Genomic DNA, 18,781 nt, shown 5'->3' with positions numbered 1-18,781 from the left:
CCACTATCTGCATAAACATGGAAATATCTACACCGCCATCTCTATGAACATGGAAATATCTACACCGCCATCTGTACGAACATGGAAATACCTACACCACCATCTGTATGAACATGTAAATATCTACACCGCTATCTGTATGAACAAGGAAATATCTACACCGCCATTTGTATGAAGATGGAAATATCTACACCGCCATCTGTATGAACATGGAAATATCTTCACCGCCATCAGTATGAACATGGATATATCTATACCGGCATCTGGATGAACATGAAAATATCTACACTGCCATCTCTATAAACATGGAAATAGCTATACCGCCATCTCTATAAAGATGGCAATATCTAAACGGCCATCTGTATGAACATGGAGATATCTACACCGCTATGTCTATAAAGAAGGAAGTACCTACACCGCCATCTGTATAAACGTTGAAATATCTACACCGCCATCGCTGTGAACATGGAAATATCTACACCGCCATCTGTAGGAACATGGGAATATCTGCACCGCCATCTGTATGAACAAGGAAATATCTACCACGCCATCTGTATTAAGATGGAAATATCTACACCGCTATCTGTATAAACATGGAAATATCTACACCGCTATCTCTATAAACTTGGAAATATCTACATCGCTACCTGTATAAACATGGAAATATCTACAACGCCATCTGTATAAACATGGGAATATCTGCACCGCTATCAGTATAAACATGGAAATATCTACACCGCTATCTGTATAAACATGGAAATATCCACACCGCTATCTGTGTAAACATGGAAATATCTTCACCGCTATCTGTATAAACATGGAAATAACTACAACGCTATCTATATAAACATGTAAATATCTACAAGGCTATCTGAGTAAACATGGAAATGTCTACACCGCTATCTGTGTAAACATGGAAATGTCTACACCGCTATCTGTGTAAACATGGAAATATCTACATTGCCATCTGTGTAAACATGGAAATATCCTCACCGTTATCTCTATAAACATGGAATTATCTACAACGCTGTCTCTACAAACTTGGAAATAACTACACCACTATCTCTATAAATGTGGAAATATCTAGACCGCCGTCTCTATAAACATGGAAATATCTACACCGCTATCGGTATAAACATGGAAATATCTACACCGCTATCTGTATGAACATGGAAAATCTACACAGCTATCTGTATATAACTGGAAATATCTTCACTGCTATCTCTATAAACATGGAAATATCTACAACGCTGTCTCTACAAACTTGGAAATAACTACACCGCTATCTCTGTAAACATGGAAATATCTAGACCGCCATCTCTATAAACATGGAAATATCTACACCACCGTCTGTATAAACATGGAAATATCTATACCGCTATCTGCATAGACATGGAGATATCTACACCGCCATCTCTCTGAACATGGAAATATCTACACCGCTATCTGCATGAACATGGAAATATCTACTCAGCTATCTGAATATACATGGAAATATCTACACAGATTTCTCTATAAATATGGAAATAACTACAGCGCTATCTCTATAAACTTCGAAATATCTACACGGCCATCTGTATGAACATGGAAATATATACACCGCCATCTGTGTGAACATGGAAATATCTACAACGCTATCTCTATAAACATGGAAATATCTACACGGCTATCTCTATAAACTTGGAAATATCTCCATCGCTACCTGTATAAACATGGAAATATCTACAACGCCATCTGTATAAACATGGGAATATCTGCACCGCTATCAGTATAAACATGGAAATATCTACACCGCTATCTGTATAAACATGGAAATATCCACACCGCTATCTGTGTAAACATGGAAATATCTTCACCGCTATCTGTATAAACATGGAAATAACTACAACGCTATCTATATAAACATGTAAATATCTACAATGCTATCTGAGTAAACATGGAAATGTCTACACCGCTATCTGTGTAAACATGGAAATGTCTACACCGCTATCTGTGTAAACATGGAAATATCTACATTGCCATCTGTGTAAACATGGAAATATCCTCACCGCTATCTCTATAAACATGGAATTATCTACAACGCTGTCTCTACAAACTTGGAAATAACTACACCACTATCTCTATAAATGTGGAAATATCTAGACCGCCGTCTCTATAAACATGGAAATATCTACACCGCTATCTGTATAAACATTGAAATATCTACACCGCTATCTGTATGAACATGGAAAATCTACACAGCTATCTGTATATAACTGGAAATATCTTCACTGCTATCTCTATAAACATGGAAATATCTACAACGCCATCTCCATAAACATGGAAATAACTACACAGCCATCTCTATGAACATGAAAATACCTACACCGCCATTTGTATGAACATGGACATATCTACAGCGATATCTGTATGAACATGGAAATATCTTCACCGCCATCTGCATGAACATGGAAATACCTACTCCGCCATCTGGATGAACATGGAAATATCTACACCGCTATCTGTATAAACATGGAAATATCTACACCGCTATCTCTATAAACTTGGAAATATCTACACAGCTATCTGTATGTCAATGGAAATGTCTCCACTGCTATCTCTATAAACTTGGAAATAACTACACCACTATCTGTATGAACACGGAAATACCTTCAACGCCATCTCTATGAACATGGAAATATCTTCACCGCCATCTGTATGAACATGGATATATCTACACCGCCATGTGGATGAATATGAAAATATCTACACCGCTATCTGTATGAACATGGAAATATCTACACAGCTATCTGCATGTACTTGGAAATATCTACAAAGCTTTCTATATAAATAAGGAAATAACTACACCGCCATGTCTATAAACTTGGAAATATGTACACCGCCATCTGTAGGAACATGGAAAAATCTACACCGCCATCTGTAGGAACATGGAAAAATCTACACCGCCATCTGTATTAAGATGGAAATATCTGAACCGCTATCTGTATAAACATGGAAATACCTACACCGCTATCTGTATAAACATGGTGATATCCACACCGCTATCTGTGTAAACATGGAAATATCTACACCGCCATCTGTATAAACATGGAAATATCTACACCGCCATCTCTATAAACATGGAAATATCTACAACGCCAACTGTATGAACATGGAAATATCTACACCGCCATCTCTACAAAGGTGAAAATATCTATACCGCTATCTGTATGAACATGGAAAAAATCACACTGCTATCTGTATATACATGCAAATATCTACACCGCTATCTCTATAAAGATGGAAATAACTACACCGCTATCTCTATAAACATGGAAATAACTACAGCGCCATGTCTATGAACATGCAAATAACTACACCGCCATTTGTATGAACATGGAAATATCTACACCGCCATCTGTATGAACATGGAATTATCTTCACCGCCATCTGTATGAACATGGAAATATCTACACCGCTATGTGTATGAAAATGGAAATATCTAAACCGCTATCTGTATGAACATGGAAATATCTACACAGTTAACTGCATATACATCGAAATATCTACAAAGTTTTCTCTATAAACAAGGAAATAACTACACCGCTATCTTTAAATTCATGGAAATATCTACACCGCTATGTGTAACAACATGGAAATATCTACACCGCTATCTGTGTAAACATGGAAATATCTACACCGCCATCTGTATGAACATGGAAATATCTACACCGCCATCTCTATAAACGTTGAAATATCTACACCGCTATTTGTTTGAACATGGAAATATCTACACTGCTATCTGTATAAAATTGGAATAATCTACACCGCTATCTCTATAAACATGGAAATATCTACACCGCTATCTGTATAAACAAGACAATATCTAGACTGCCATCTCTATAAACTTGTAAATATCTACACTGCTATCTGTATAAACATGAAAATATCCACACCACTATATGCATAAACGTGGAAATTTCCACACCGCTATCTGAATAAACATGGAAATATCAACACCGCTATCTGTATAAACATGGAAATATCTACACCGCTCTCTGTATAATCATTGAAATATCCACACCGCTATCTGTGTAAACATGGAAATAACTTCGCCGCTATCTGTATAAACATGGAAATAACTACACCATTATCTCTACAAATATGTAAATATCTACAACGCTATCTGTGTAAACATGGAAATGTCTACACCACTATCTGTGTAAACATGGAAATATCTACACCGCTTTCTGTATAAACATGGAAATATCTACACCGCCATCAGTATAAACATGGAAATATCTACACCGCCATCTCTATAAACATAGAAATATCTACACCGCCATCTGTATGAACATGGAAATATCTGCACCGCCATCTGTATTGACATGGAAATATCTACACCGCCATCTGTATTAAGATGCAAATATCCACACCGCTATCAGTAGAAACATGGAAATATCTAAACCGATATCTGTATAAACATGGAAATATCTACACCGCTATCTGTATAAACATGGAAATATCTATACAGCTTTCTCTATAAACATGGAAATAACTACACCGATATCTCTATAAACATGGAAATATCTTCAAAGCTGTCTGTATAAACTTGGAAATAACTACACCGCTATCTCTATAAACATGTAAATATTTACAATGCTATCTGTGTAAACATGGAAATGTCTACACCGCTATCTGTGGAAAGATGGAAATGTCTACACCGTTATCAGTGTAAACATGGAAATATCTACACAGCTAACTGCATACACATGGAAATATCTACTCAGATTTCTCTATAAAGAAGGAAATAACTACACCGCTAACTACTGACACGGAAATATCTACACCGCTATGTGTATCAGCATGGAAATATCTACAACGCTATCTGTGAAAACATGGAAATATCTATCCCGCCATCTGTATGAACATGGAAATATCTACACTGCCATCTCTATAAACGTGGAAATATCTACACCGCTATTTGTATGAACATGGAAATATCTACACTGCTATCTGTATAAAATTGGAATTATCTACAACGCTATCTCTATAAACATGGAAAGAACTACATCGCTATCTGTATAAACATGAGAATATCTAGACCGCCATCTCTATGAACATGGAAATATCTACACCGCCATCTGTGTAAACATGAAAATATCTACACCGATATCTCTATAAACATGGAAATATCTACACCGCCATTTGTATGAACATGGAAATATCTACACCGCCATCTCTAGGAACATGGAAATATCTACACCGCCATTTGTATGAACATGGAAATATCTACACCGCCATCTCTATGAACATGGAAATATCTACACCGCCATCTCTATAAACGTTGAAATATCTACACCGCTATTTGTATGAACTTCGAAATATCTACACTGCTATCTGTATAATATTGGAATAATCTACACCGCTATCTGTATAAACATGGAAATATCTACACCGCTATCTGTATAAACAAGACAATATCTAGACCGCCATCTCTATAAACTTGTGAATATCTACACCGCTATCTGTATAAACATGGAAATATCTACACCGCTATCTGTTTAAACATGGAAATATCTTCACCGCTATCTGTATAAACGCGGAAATATCTACAACGCTGTCTCTACAAACTTGGAAATAACTACACCACTATCTCTATAAACATGGAAATATCTAGACCGCCATCTCTAAAAACATGGAAATATCTACACCGCTATCTGTATAAACATGGAAATATCTACACCGCTATCTGTATGAACATGGAAATATCTACACCGCTATTTGTATAAACATGGAAATATCTACACTGCTGTCTGTATAAACATGGAAATATCCACACCACTATATGCATGAAATGGAAATATCCACACCGCTATCTGTATAAACATGGAGATATCAACACCGCTATCTGTATAAACATGGAAATATCCACACCGCACTCTGAATAATCATTGAAATATCCACACCGCTATCTGTGTAAACATGGAAATAACTTCACCGCTATCTGTATAAACATGGAAATAACTACACCATTATCTCTATAAACATGTAAATATCTACAACGCTATCTGTGTAAACATGGAAAGGTCTACACCACTATCTGTGTAAACATGGAAATATATACACCGCTTTCTGTATAGAAATGGAAATATCTACACCGCCATCTCTATAAACATGGAAATATCTACACCGCCATCAGTATAAACATGGAAATATCTACACCGCCATCTCTATAAACATAGAAATATCTACACCGCTATCTGTATAAACATGGAAATATCTATACAGCTTTCTCTATAAATATGGAAATATCTACACCGATATCTCTATAAACATGGAAATATCTTCAAAGCAGTCTGTATAAACTTGGAAATAACTACACCGCTATCTCTATAAACAAGTAAACATTTACAATGCTATCTGTGTAAACATGGAAATGTCTACACGCTATCTGTGGAAAGATGGAAATGTCTACACCGTTATCAGTGTAAACATGGAAATATCTACACAGCTACCTGCACACACATGGAAATATCTACACAGATTTCTCTATAAAGAAGGAAATAACTACACCGCTAACTACTGACACGGAAATATCTACACCGCTATGTGTATCAGCATGGAAATATCTACAACGCTATCTGTGAAAACATGGAAATATCTATCCCGCCATCTGTATGAACATGGAAATATCTACACTGCCATCTCTATAAACGTGGAAATATCTACACCGCTATTTGTATGAACATGGAAATATCTACACTGCTATCTGTATAAAATTGGAATTATCTACAATGCTATCTCTATAAACATGGAAAGAACTACATCGCTATCTGTATAAACATGAGAATATCTAGACCGCCATCTCTATGAACATGGAAATATCTACACCGCCATCTGTGTAAACATGAAAATATCTACACCGATATCTCTATAAACATGGTAATATCTACACCGCCATTTGTATGAACATGGAAATATCTACACTGCCATCTCTAGGAACATGGAAATATCTACACCGCCATCTCTATAAACGTTGAAATATCTACACCGCTATTTGTATGAACTTCGAAATACCTACACTGCTATCTGTATAATATTGGAATAATCTACACCGCTATCTGTATAAACATGGAAATATCTACACCGCTATCTGTATAAACAAGACAATATCTAGACCGCCATCTCTATAAACTTGGAAATATCTACACCGCTATATGTATCAACATGGAAATATCTACACCGCTATCTGTGTAAACATGGAAATATCTACACCGCCATCTCTCTAAACATGGAAATATCTTCACCGCCATCTGTATAAACATAGAAATATCTACACCGCCATCTGTATGAACATGGAATTATCTTCACCGCCATATGAATGAACATGGAAATATCTACACCGCTATCTGTATAAACATGGAAATATCTACACCGCTATCTGTATAAACATGGAAATATCTACACCGCCAACTGTATGAACATGGAAATATCTACACCACCATCTCTATAAAGGTGAAAATATCTATACCACTATCTGTATCAACATGGAAAAATTCACACTCCTATCTGTATATACATGGAAATATCTACACCGCTATCTCAATAAACATGGAAATAACTACACCGCTATCTCAATAAACATGGAAATATGTACAGCGTCATCTCTATGAACATGCAAATAACTACACCGCCATCTGTGTGAACATGGAAATATCTACACTGCCATCTGTATGAACATGGAATTATCTTCACCGCCATATGTATGAACATGGAAATATCTACACCGCTATGTGTATGAGCATGGAAATATCTACACTGCTTTCTGTATGAACATGGAAATATCTACACCGCTATCTGTATGAACATGGAAATATCTACTCTGCCATCTGCAGGAACATGGAAATATCTACAACGCCATCTGTATTAAGATAGATATATCTATACCGCTCTCTGTATAAACATGGAAATATCTACACCGCTATCTGTATAAACATGGAAATATCTACACCGCTATCTCTATAAACTTGGAAATATCTACAACGCCGTCAGTAGTAAGATGGAAATATCCACACCACTATCTATATAAACATGGAAATATCTACACCGCTATCTGTATAAACATGGAAATATCTACACCGCTATCTGTATAAACATGGAAATATCCACACCGCTATCTGTAATAAACATGGAAATATCAGCACCACTATCTGTATAAACATGGAAATTTCTACACCGCTCTCTGTATAAACATTGAAATATCCACACCGCTATCTGTGTAAACATGGAAATATCTTCACCGCTATCTGTAAAAAGATGGAAATAACTACACCACTATCTCTATAAACATGTAAATATCTACAACGCTATCTGTGTAAACATGGAAAGGTCTATACCACTATCTGGGTAACCATGGAAATATCTACACCGCTTTCTGTATAAACATGGAAATATCTACACCGCCATCTCTATAAACATGGAGATATCTACACTGCCATCAGTATAAACATGGAAATATCTACACCGCAATCTCTATAAACGTACAAATATCTACACCACCATCTGTATAAACATGGAAATATCTACACCGCCATCTCTATAAAGGTGGAAATATCTACACCGCTATCTGTATGAACATGGAAATATCTTCACCGCTATCTGTATGAACATGCAAATATCTACACAGCTATCTGTATATCAATGGAAATAACTACACCGCTATCTCCATAAACATGGAAATAACAACACTGCTATCTGTATAAACATGGAAATACCTACACCGCTATCTGTATAAACATGGAAATACCTTCACTGCTATCTGTATAAACATGGAAATATATACAACGCTGTCTCCATAAACTTGGAAATAACTACACCACTATCTCTATAAACACGGAAATATCTAGACCGCCATCTCTATAAACATGGAAATATCTACACCACAATCTGTATAAACATTGAAATATCTATACCGCTATCTGCATAAACATGGAAATATCTACACCGCCATCTCTATGAACATGGAAATATCTACACGCCATCTGTACGAACATGGAAATATCTACACCGCCATCTGTATGAACATGTAAATATCTACACCACCATCTGTATGAACATGGAAATATCTACACCGCTAACTGTAAGAACATGGAAATATCAACACCGCTATCTGTAAGAACATGGAAATATCTACACCGTTATCTCTATGAACATGGAAATATATACACTGCTATCAGTACGTACATGGAAATATCTAAACCGCTATCTGTATGAACATGGAAATATCTACACCGCTGTCTGTATGAACATGCAAATATCTACACAGCTATCTGTATATCAATGTAAATATCTACACTGCTATCTCTATAAACATGGAAATAACTACACTGCTATCTGTATAAACATGGAAATATATACACTGCCACCTGTATGAACATGGAATTATCTACACTGCCATCCGTATGAACATGGAAATATCTACACCGCCATCTGTATGAACATGGAAATATCTACACCGCTAACTGTATGAACATGGAAATATCTACACCGCTATCTGTATGAACATGGAAATATCTACACCGCTATCTGTATGAACATGGAAATATCTACACCGCTATCTGTATGAACACAGAAATATCTACACCGCTATCTGCATGAACATGCAAATGTCTACACAGCTATCTGTATGAACATGGGAATAACTACACTGCTATGTGTATAAACATGGAAATATCTATACCGCCATCTCTATGAACATGGAAATATCTACACTGCCATTTGTATGAACATGGAAATATCTACACCGCCATCTCTATGAACATGGAAATACCTACACCGCCATCTGTATGAACATGGAAATACCTTCACCGCCATCTGTATGAACATGTAGATATCTACACCGGCATCTGGATGAACATGGAAATATTTACACCGCTATCTGCATGAACATGGAAATATCTACACAGCTATCTGCATATACATGGAAATATCTACACAGATTTCTCTATAAATATGGAAATAACTACAGCGGTGTCTCTATATTCTTCGAAATATCTACACCACCATCTGTATGAACATGGAAACATCTACATCACCATCTGTACGAACATGGAGATATCTACACCTCCATTTATATTAAAATGGAAATATCTTCACCGCTATCTGTATAAACATGGAAATATCTGCCCAGCTATCTGTATAAACATGGAAATATCCGCACCGCTATCTGTATAAACATGGAAATATCTACACCGCTATCTGCATAAACATGGAAATATCCACACCGCTATCAGTGTAAATATGGAAATGTCTACACCGCTATCTGTGTAAACATTGAAATATCTACACCGCCCTCTGTGTAAACATGAAAATATCTACACCACCATCTCTATAAACATGGAAATATCTACACCGCCATCTGTATGAACATGGAAATATCTATACACTCCATCTCTATAAACGTGGAAATATCTACACCGCTATCTGTATGAACTTGGAAATATCTACACTGCTATCTGTATAAAATTGGAATTATCTACACCACTATCTCTATAAACGTGGAAGTATCTACACCGCTATCTGTATAAACACGGAAATATCTACACTGCTATCTGTATAAACATGGAAATATCTTCACCGCTATCTGTATAAACATGGAAATATCTACAACGCTGTCTCTGTAAACTTGGAAATAACTACACCACTATCTCTATAAACATGGAAATATCTGGACCGCCATCTCTATAAACATGGAAATATCTACACCACCATCTGTATAAACATGGAAATATGTATACCACTATCTGCATAAACATGGAAATATCTACACCGCCATCTCTATGAACATGGAAATATCTACACCGCCATCTGTACGAACATGGAAATACCTACACCACCATCTGTATGAACATGTAAATATCTACACCACTATCTGTATGAACATGGAAATATCTACACCGCCATTTGTATGAAGATGGAAATATCTACACCGCCATCTGTATGAACATGGAAATATCTTCACCGCCATCAGTATGAAGATGGATATATCTACACCGGCATCTGGATGAACATGAAAATATCTACACTGCCATCTCTATAAACATGGAAATAGCTATACCGCCATCTCTATAAATATGGCAATATCTAAACGGCCATCTGTATGAACATGGAGATATCTACACCGCTATGTCTATGAAGAAGGAAGTACCAACACCGCCATCTGTATAAACGTGGAAATATCTACACCGCCATCGCTGTGAACATGGAAATATCTACACCGCCATCTGTAGGAACATGGGAATATCTGCACCGCCATCTGTATGAACAAGGAAATATCTACCACGCCATCTGTATTAAGATGGAAATATCTACACCGCTATCTGTATAAACATGGAAATATCTACACCGCTATCTCTATAAACTTGGAAATATCTACATCGCTACCTGTATAAACATGGAAATATCTACAACGCCATCTGTATAAACATGGGAATATCTGCACCGCTATCAGTATAAACATGGAAATATCTACACCGCTATCTGTATAAACATGGAAATATTCAGACCGCTATCTGTGTAAACATGGAAATGTCTTCACCGCTATCTGTATAAACATGGAAATAACTACAACGCTATCTATATAAACATGTAAATATCTACAATGCTATCTGAGTAAACATGGAAATGTGTACAACGCTATCTGTGTAAACATGGAAATGCCTACACCGCTATCTGTGTAAACATGGAAATATCTACATTGCCATCTGTGTAAACATGGAAATATCCTCACCGCTATCTCTATAAACATGGAATTATCTACAACGCTGTCTCTACAAACTTGGAAATAACTACACCACAATCTCTATAAATGTGGAAATATCTAGACCGCCGTCTCTATAAACATGGAAATATCTACACCGCTATCTGTATAAACATGGAAATATCTACACCGCTATCTGTATGAACATGGAAAATCTACACAGCTATCTGTATAACTGGAAATATCTTCACTGCTATCTCTATAAACATGGAAATATCTACAACGCCATCTCCATAAACATGGAAATAACTACACAGCCATCTCTATGAACATGAAAATACCTACACCGCCATTTGTATGAACATGGACATATCTACAGCGATATCTGTATGAACATGGAAATATCTTCACCGCCATCTGCATGAACATGGAAATATCTACTCCGCCATCTGGATGAACATGGAAATATCTACACCGCTATCTGTATAAATATGGAAATATCTACACCGCTATCTGTATAAACTTGGAAATATCTACACAGCTATCTGTATGTCAATGGAAATGTCTCCACTGCTATCTCTATAAACTTGGAAATAACTACACCACTATCTGTATGAACATGGAAATACCTACAACGCCATCTCTATGAACATGGACATATCTTAACCGCCATCTGTATGAACATGGATATATCTACACTGCCATGTGGATGAATATGAAAATATCTACACCGCTATCTGTATGAACATGGAAATATCTACACAGCTATCTGCAAGTACTTGGAAATATCTACACAGCTTTCTATATAAATATGGAAATAACTACACCGCCATGTCTATAAACTTGGAAATATGTACACCGCCATCTGTAGGAACATGGAAAAATCTACACCGCCATCTGTAGGAACATGGAAAAATCTACACCGCCATCTGTATTAAGATGGAAATATCTCAACCGCTATCTGTATAAACATGGAAATACCTACACCGCTATCTGTATAAACATGGTGATATCCACACCGCTATCTGTGTAAACATGGAAATATCTACACCGCCATCTGTATAAACATGGAAATATCTACACCGCCATCTCTATAAACATGGAAATATCTACAACGCCAACTGTATGAACATGGAAATATCTACACCGCCATCTCTACAAAGGTGAAAATATCTATACCGCTATCTGTATGAACATGGAAAAAATCACACTGCTATCTGTATATACATGCAAATATCTACACCGCTATCTCTATAAACATGGAAATAACTACACCGCTATCTCTATAAACATGGAAATAACTACAGCACCATGTCTATGAACATGCAAATAACTACACCGCCATTTGTATGAACATGGAAATGTCTACACCGCCATTTGTATGAACATGGAATTATCTTCACCGCCATCTGTATGAACATGGAAATATCTACACCGCTATGTGTATGAACATGGAAATATCTAAACCGCTATCTGTATGAACATGGAAATATCTACACAGTTAACTGCATATACATCGAAATATCTACACAGTTTTCTCTATAAACAAGGAAATAACTACACCGCTATCTTTAAAATCTTGGAAATGTCTACACCGCTATGTGTATCAACATGGAAATATCTACACCGCTATCTGTGTAAACATGGAAATATCTACACTGCCATCTGTATGAACATGGAAATATCTACACCGCCATCTCTATAAACGTTGAAATATCTACACCGCTATTTGTTTGAACATGGAAATATCTACACTGCTATCTGTATAAAATTGGAATAATCTACACCGCTATCTCTATAAACATGGAAATATCTACACCGCTATCTGTATAAACAAGACAATATCTAGACCGCCATCTCTATAAACTTGTAAATATCTACACCGCTATCTGTATAAACATGGAAATATCTACACCGCTATCTGTATAAACATGGAAATATCTTCACCGCTATCTGTATAAACACGGAAATATCTACAATGCTGTCTCTACAAACTTGGAAATAACTACACCACTATCTCTATAAGCATGGAAATATCTAGACCGCCATCTCTATAAATATGGAAATATCTACACCGCTATCTGTATAAACATGGAAATATCTACACCGCTATCTGTGTGAACATGGAAATATCTACACTGCTATCTGTATAAACATGGAAATATCTACACTGCTATCTGTATAAACATGAAAATATCCACACCACTATATGCATAAACATGGAAATTTCCACACCGCTATCTGAATAAACATGGAAATATCAACACCGCTATCTGTATAAACATGGAAATATCTACACCGCTCTCTGTATAATCATTGAAATATCCACACCGCTATCTGTGTAAACATGGAAATAACTTCGCCGCTATCTGTATAAACATGGAAATAACTACACCATTATCTCTACAAATATGTAAATATCTACAACGCTATCTGTGTAAACATGGAAATGTCTACACCACTATCTGTGTAAACATGGAAATATCTACACCGCTTTCTGTATAAACATGGAAATATCTACACCGCCATCAGTATAAACATGGAAATATCTACACCGCCATCTCTATAAACATAGAAATATCTACACCGCCATCTGTATGAACATGGAAATATCTGCACCGCCATCTGTATTGACATGGAAATATCTACACCGCCATCTGTATTAAGATGCAAATATCCACACCGCTATCAGTAGAAACATGGAAATATCTAAACCGATATCTGTATAAACATGGAAATATCTACACCGCTATCTGTATAAACATGGAAATATCTATACAGCTTTCTCTATAAACATGGAAATAACTACACCGCTATCTCTATAAACATTTAAATATCTTCAAAGCTGTCTGTATAAACTTGGAAATAACTACACCGCTATCTCTATAAACATGTAAATATTTACAATGCTATCTGTGTAAACATGGAAATGTCTACACCGCTATCAGTGGAAAGATGGAAATGTCTACACCGTTATCAGTGTAAACATGGAAATACCTACACAGCTAACTGCATACACATGGAAATATCTACACAGATTTCCCTATAAAGAAGGAAATAACTACACCGCTAACTACTGACACGGAAATATCTACACCGCTATGTGTATCAGCATGGAAATATCTACAACGCTATCTGTGTAAAAATGGAAATATCTATCCCGCCATCTGTATGAACATGGAAATATCTACACTGCCATCTCTATAAACGTGGAAATATCTACACTGCTATTTGTATGAACATGGAAATATCTACACTGCTATCTGTATAAAATTGGAATTATCTACAACAATATCTCTATAAACATGGAAAGAACTACATCGCTATCTGTATAAACATGAGAATATCTAGACCGCCATCTCTATGAACATGGAAATATCTACACCGCCATCTGTGTAAACATGAAAATATCCACACTGATATCACTATAAACATGGAAATATCTACACCGCCATTTGAATGAACATGGAAATATCTACACCGCCATCTCTAGGAACATGGAAATATCTACACCGCCATCTCTATAAACGTTGAAATATCTACACCGCTATTTGTATGAACTTCGAAATATCTACACTGCTATCTGTATAATATTGGAATAATCTACACCGCTATCTGTATAAACATGGAAATATCTACACCGCTATCTGTATAAACAAGACAATATCTAGACCGCCATCTCTATAAACTTGTGAATATCTACACCGCTATCTGTATAAACATGGAAATATCTACACCGCTATCTGTTTAAACATGGAAATATCTTCACCGCTATCTGTATAAACGCGGAAATATCTACAACGCTGTCTCTACAAACTTGGAAATAACTACACCACTATCTCTATAAACATGGAAATATCTAGACCACCATCTCTAAAAACATGGAAATATCTACACCGCTATCTGTATAAACATGGAAATATCTACACCGCTATCTGTATGAACATGGAAATATCTACACCGCTATTTGTATAAACATGGAAATATCTACACTGCTGTCTGTATAAACATGGAAATATCCACACCACTATATGCATGAAATGGAAATATCCACACCGCTATCTGTATAAACATGGAAATATCAACACCGCTATCTGTATAAACATGGAAATATCCACACCGCTCTCTGTATAATCATTGAAATATCCACACCGCTATCTGCGTAAACATGGAAATAACTTCACCGCTATCTGTATAAACATGGAAATAACTACACCATTATCTCTATAAACATGTAAATATCTACAACGCTATCTGTGTAAACATGTAAAGGTCTACACCACTATCTGTGTAAACATGGATATATATACACCGCTTTCTGTATAAAAATGGAAATATCTACACCGCCATCTCTATAAACATGGAAATATCTACACCGCCATCAGTATAAACATGGAAATATCTACACCGCCATCTCTATAAGCATAGAAATATCTACACCGCTATCTGTATAAACATGGAAATATCTATACAGCTTTCTCTATAAACATGGAAATATCTACACCGCTATCTCTATAAACATGGAAATATCTTCAAAGCAGTCTGTATAAACTTGGAAATAACTACACCGCTATCTCTATAAACATGTAAATATTTACAATGCTATCTGTGTAAACATGGAAATGTCTACACCTCTATCTGTGGAAAGGTGGAAATGTCTACACCGTTATCAGTGTAAACATGGAAATATCTACACATCTAACTGCATACACATGGAAATATCTACACAGATTTCTCTATAAACAAGGAAATAAATACACCGCTATCTCTATTAACACGGAAATATCTACACCGCTATGTGTATCAGCACGGAAATATCTACACCGCTATCTGTGTAAACATGGAAATTTCTACCCCGCCATCTGTATGAACATGGAAATACCTACACCGCCATCTCTATAAACGTGGAAATATCTACACCGCTATTTGTATGAACATTGAAATATCTACACTGCTATCTGTATAAAATTGGAATTATCTACACCGCAACCTCTATAAACATGGAAAGATCTACAACACTATCTGTATAAACAAGAGAATATCTAGACCGCCATCTCTATAAACATGTAAATATATACACCGCTATCTGTATAAACATGGAGATAACTACACCGCTATCTGTATAAACATAGAAATACCTTCACCGCTATCTGTATAAGCATGGAAATATCTACAACGCTGTCTCTAGAAACTTGGAAATAACTACACCACTATCTCTATCAACATGGAAATATCTAGACCGCCATCTTTATAAACATGGAAATATCTACACTGCAATTTCTATAAACATGGAAATATCTATACCGCTATCTGTATAAACATGGAAATATCTACAACGCTATCTCCATAAACATGGAAATATCTACAACGCTATCTCTATAAACTTGGAAATATCTACACCGCTATATGTATCAACATGGAAATATCTACACCGCTATCTGTGTAAACATGGAAATATCTACACCGCCATCTCTCTAAACATGGAAATATCTTCACCGCCATCTGTATAAACATAGAAATATCTACACCGCCATCTGTATGAACATGGAATTATCTTCACCGCCATATGTATGAACATGGAAATATCTACACCGCTATCTGTATAAACATGGAAATATCTACACCGCTATCTGTATAAACATGGAAATATCTACACCGCCAACTGTATGAACATGGAAATATCTACACCACCATCTCTATAAAGGTGAAAATATCTATACCACTATCTGTATGAACATGGAAAAATTCACACTCCTATCTGTATATACATGGAAATATCTACACCGCTATCTCAATAAACATGGAAATAACTACACCGCTATCTCAATAAACATGGAAATATGTACAGCGTCATCTCTATGAACATGCAAATAACTACACCGCCATCTGTGTGAACATGGAAATATCTACACTGCCATCTGTATGAACATGGAATTATCTTCACCGCCATATGTATGAACATGGAAATATCTACACCGCTATGTGTATGAGCATGGAAATATCTACACTGCTTTCTGTATGAACATGGAAATATCTACACCGCTATCTGTATGAACATGGAAATATCTACTCTGCCATCTGCAGGGACATGGAAATATCTACAACGCCATCTGTATTAAGATAGATATATCTATACTGCTCTCTGTATAAACATGGAAATATCTACACCGCTATCTGTATAAACATGGAAATATCTACACCGCTATCTCTATAAACTTGGAAATATCTACAACGCCGTCAGTAGTAAGATGGAAATATCCACACCACTATCTATATAAACATGGAAATATCTACACCGCTATCTGTATAAACATGGAAATATCTACACCACTATCTATATAAACATGGAAATATCTACACCGCTATCTGTATAAACATGGAAATATCTTCAACGCTATCTGTATAGACATGGAAATATCTACAACGCTGTCTCTATAAACTTGGAAATAACTACACCACTATCTCTATAAACATGTAAATATCTACAAAGCTATCTGTGTAAACATGGAAAGGTCTATACCACTATCTGGGTAACCATGGAAATATCTACACCGCTTTCTGTATAAACATGGAAATATCTACACCGCCATCTCTATAAACATGGAGATATCTACACCGCCATCAGTATAAACATGGAAATATCTACACCGCAATCTCTATAAACGTACAAATACCTACACCACCATCTGTATGAACATGGAAATATCTACACCGCCATCTCTATAAAGGTGGAAATATCTACACCGCTATCTGTATGAACATGGAAATATCTTCACTGCTATCTGTATGAACATGCAAATATCTACACAGCTAACTGTATATCAATGGAAATAACTACACCGCTATCTCCATAAACATGGAAATAACAACACTGCTATCTGTATAAACATGGAAATACCTACACCGCTATCTGTATAAACATGGAAATATCTTCACTGCTATCTGTATAAACATGGAAATATATACAACGCTGTCTCTATAAACTTGTAAATATCTACACCACTATCTCTATAAACACGGAAATATCTAGACCGCCATCTC

This window comes from Gorilla gorilla, chromosome 20 (genome assembly GCF_029281585.2).
Source record: "Gorilla gorilla gorilla isolate KB3781 chromosome 20, NHGRI_mGorGor1-v2.1_pri, whole genome shotgun sequence".
Taxonomy (NCBI): Eukaryota; Metazoa; Chordata; class Mammalia; order Primates; family Hominidae; genus Gorilla; species Gorilla gorilla.
The sequence above is the reverse complement of the archived record's forward strand: the minus strand, read 5'-3'. Positions refer to the sequence as shown.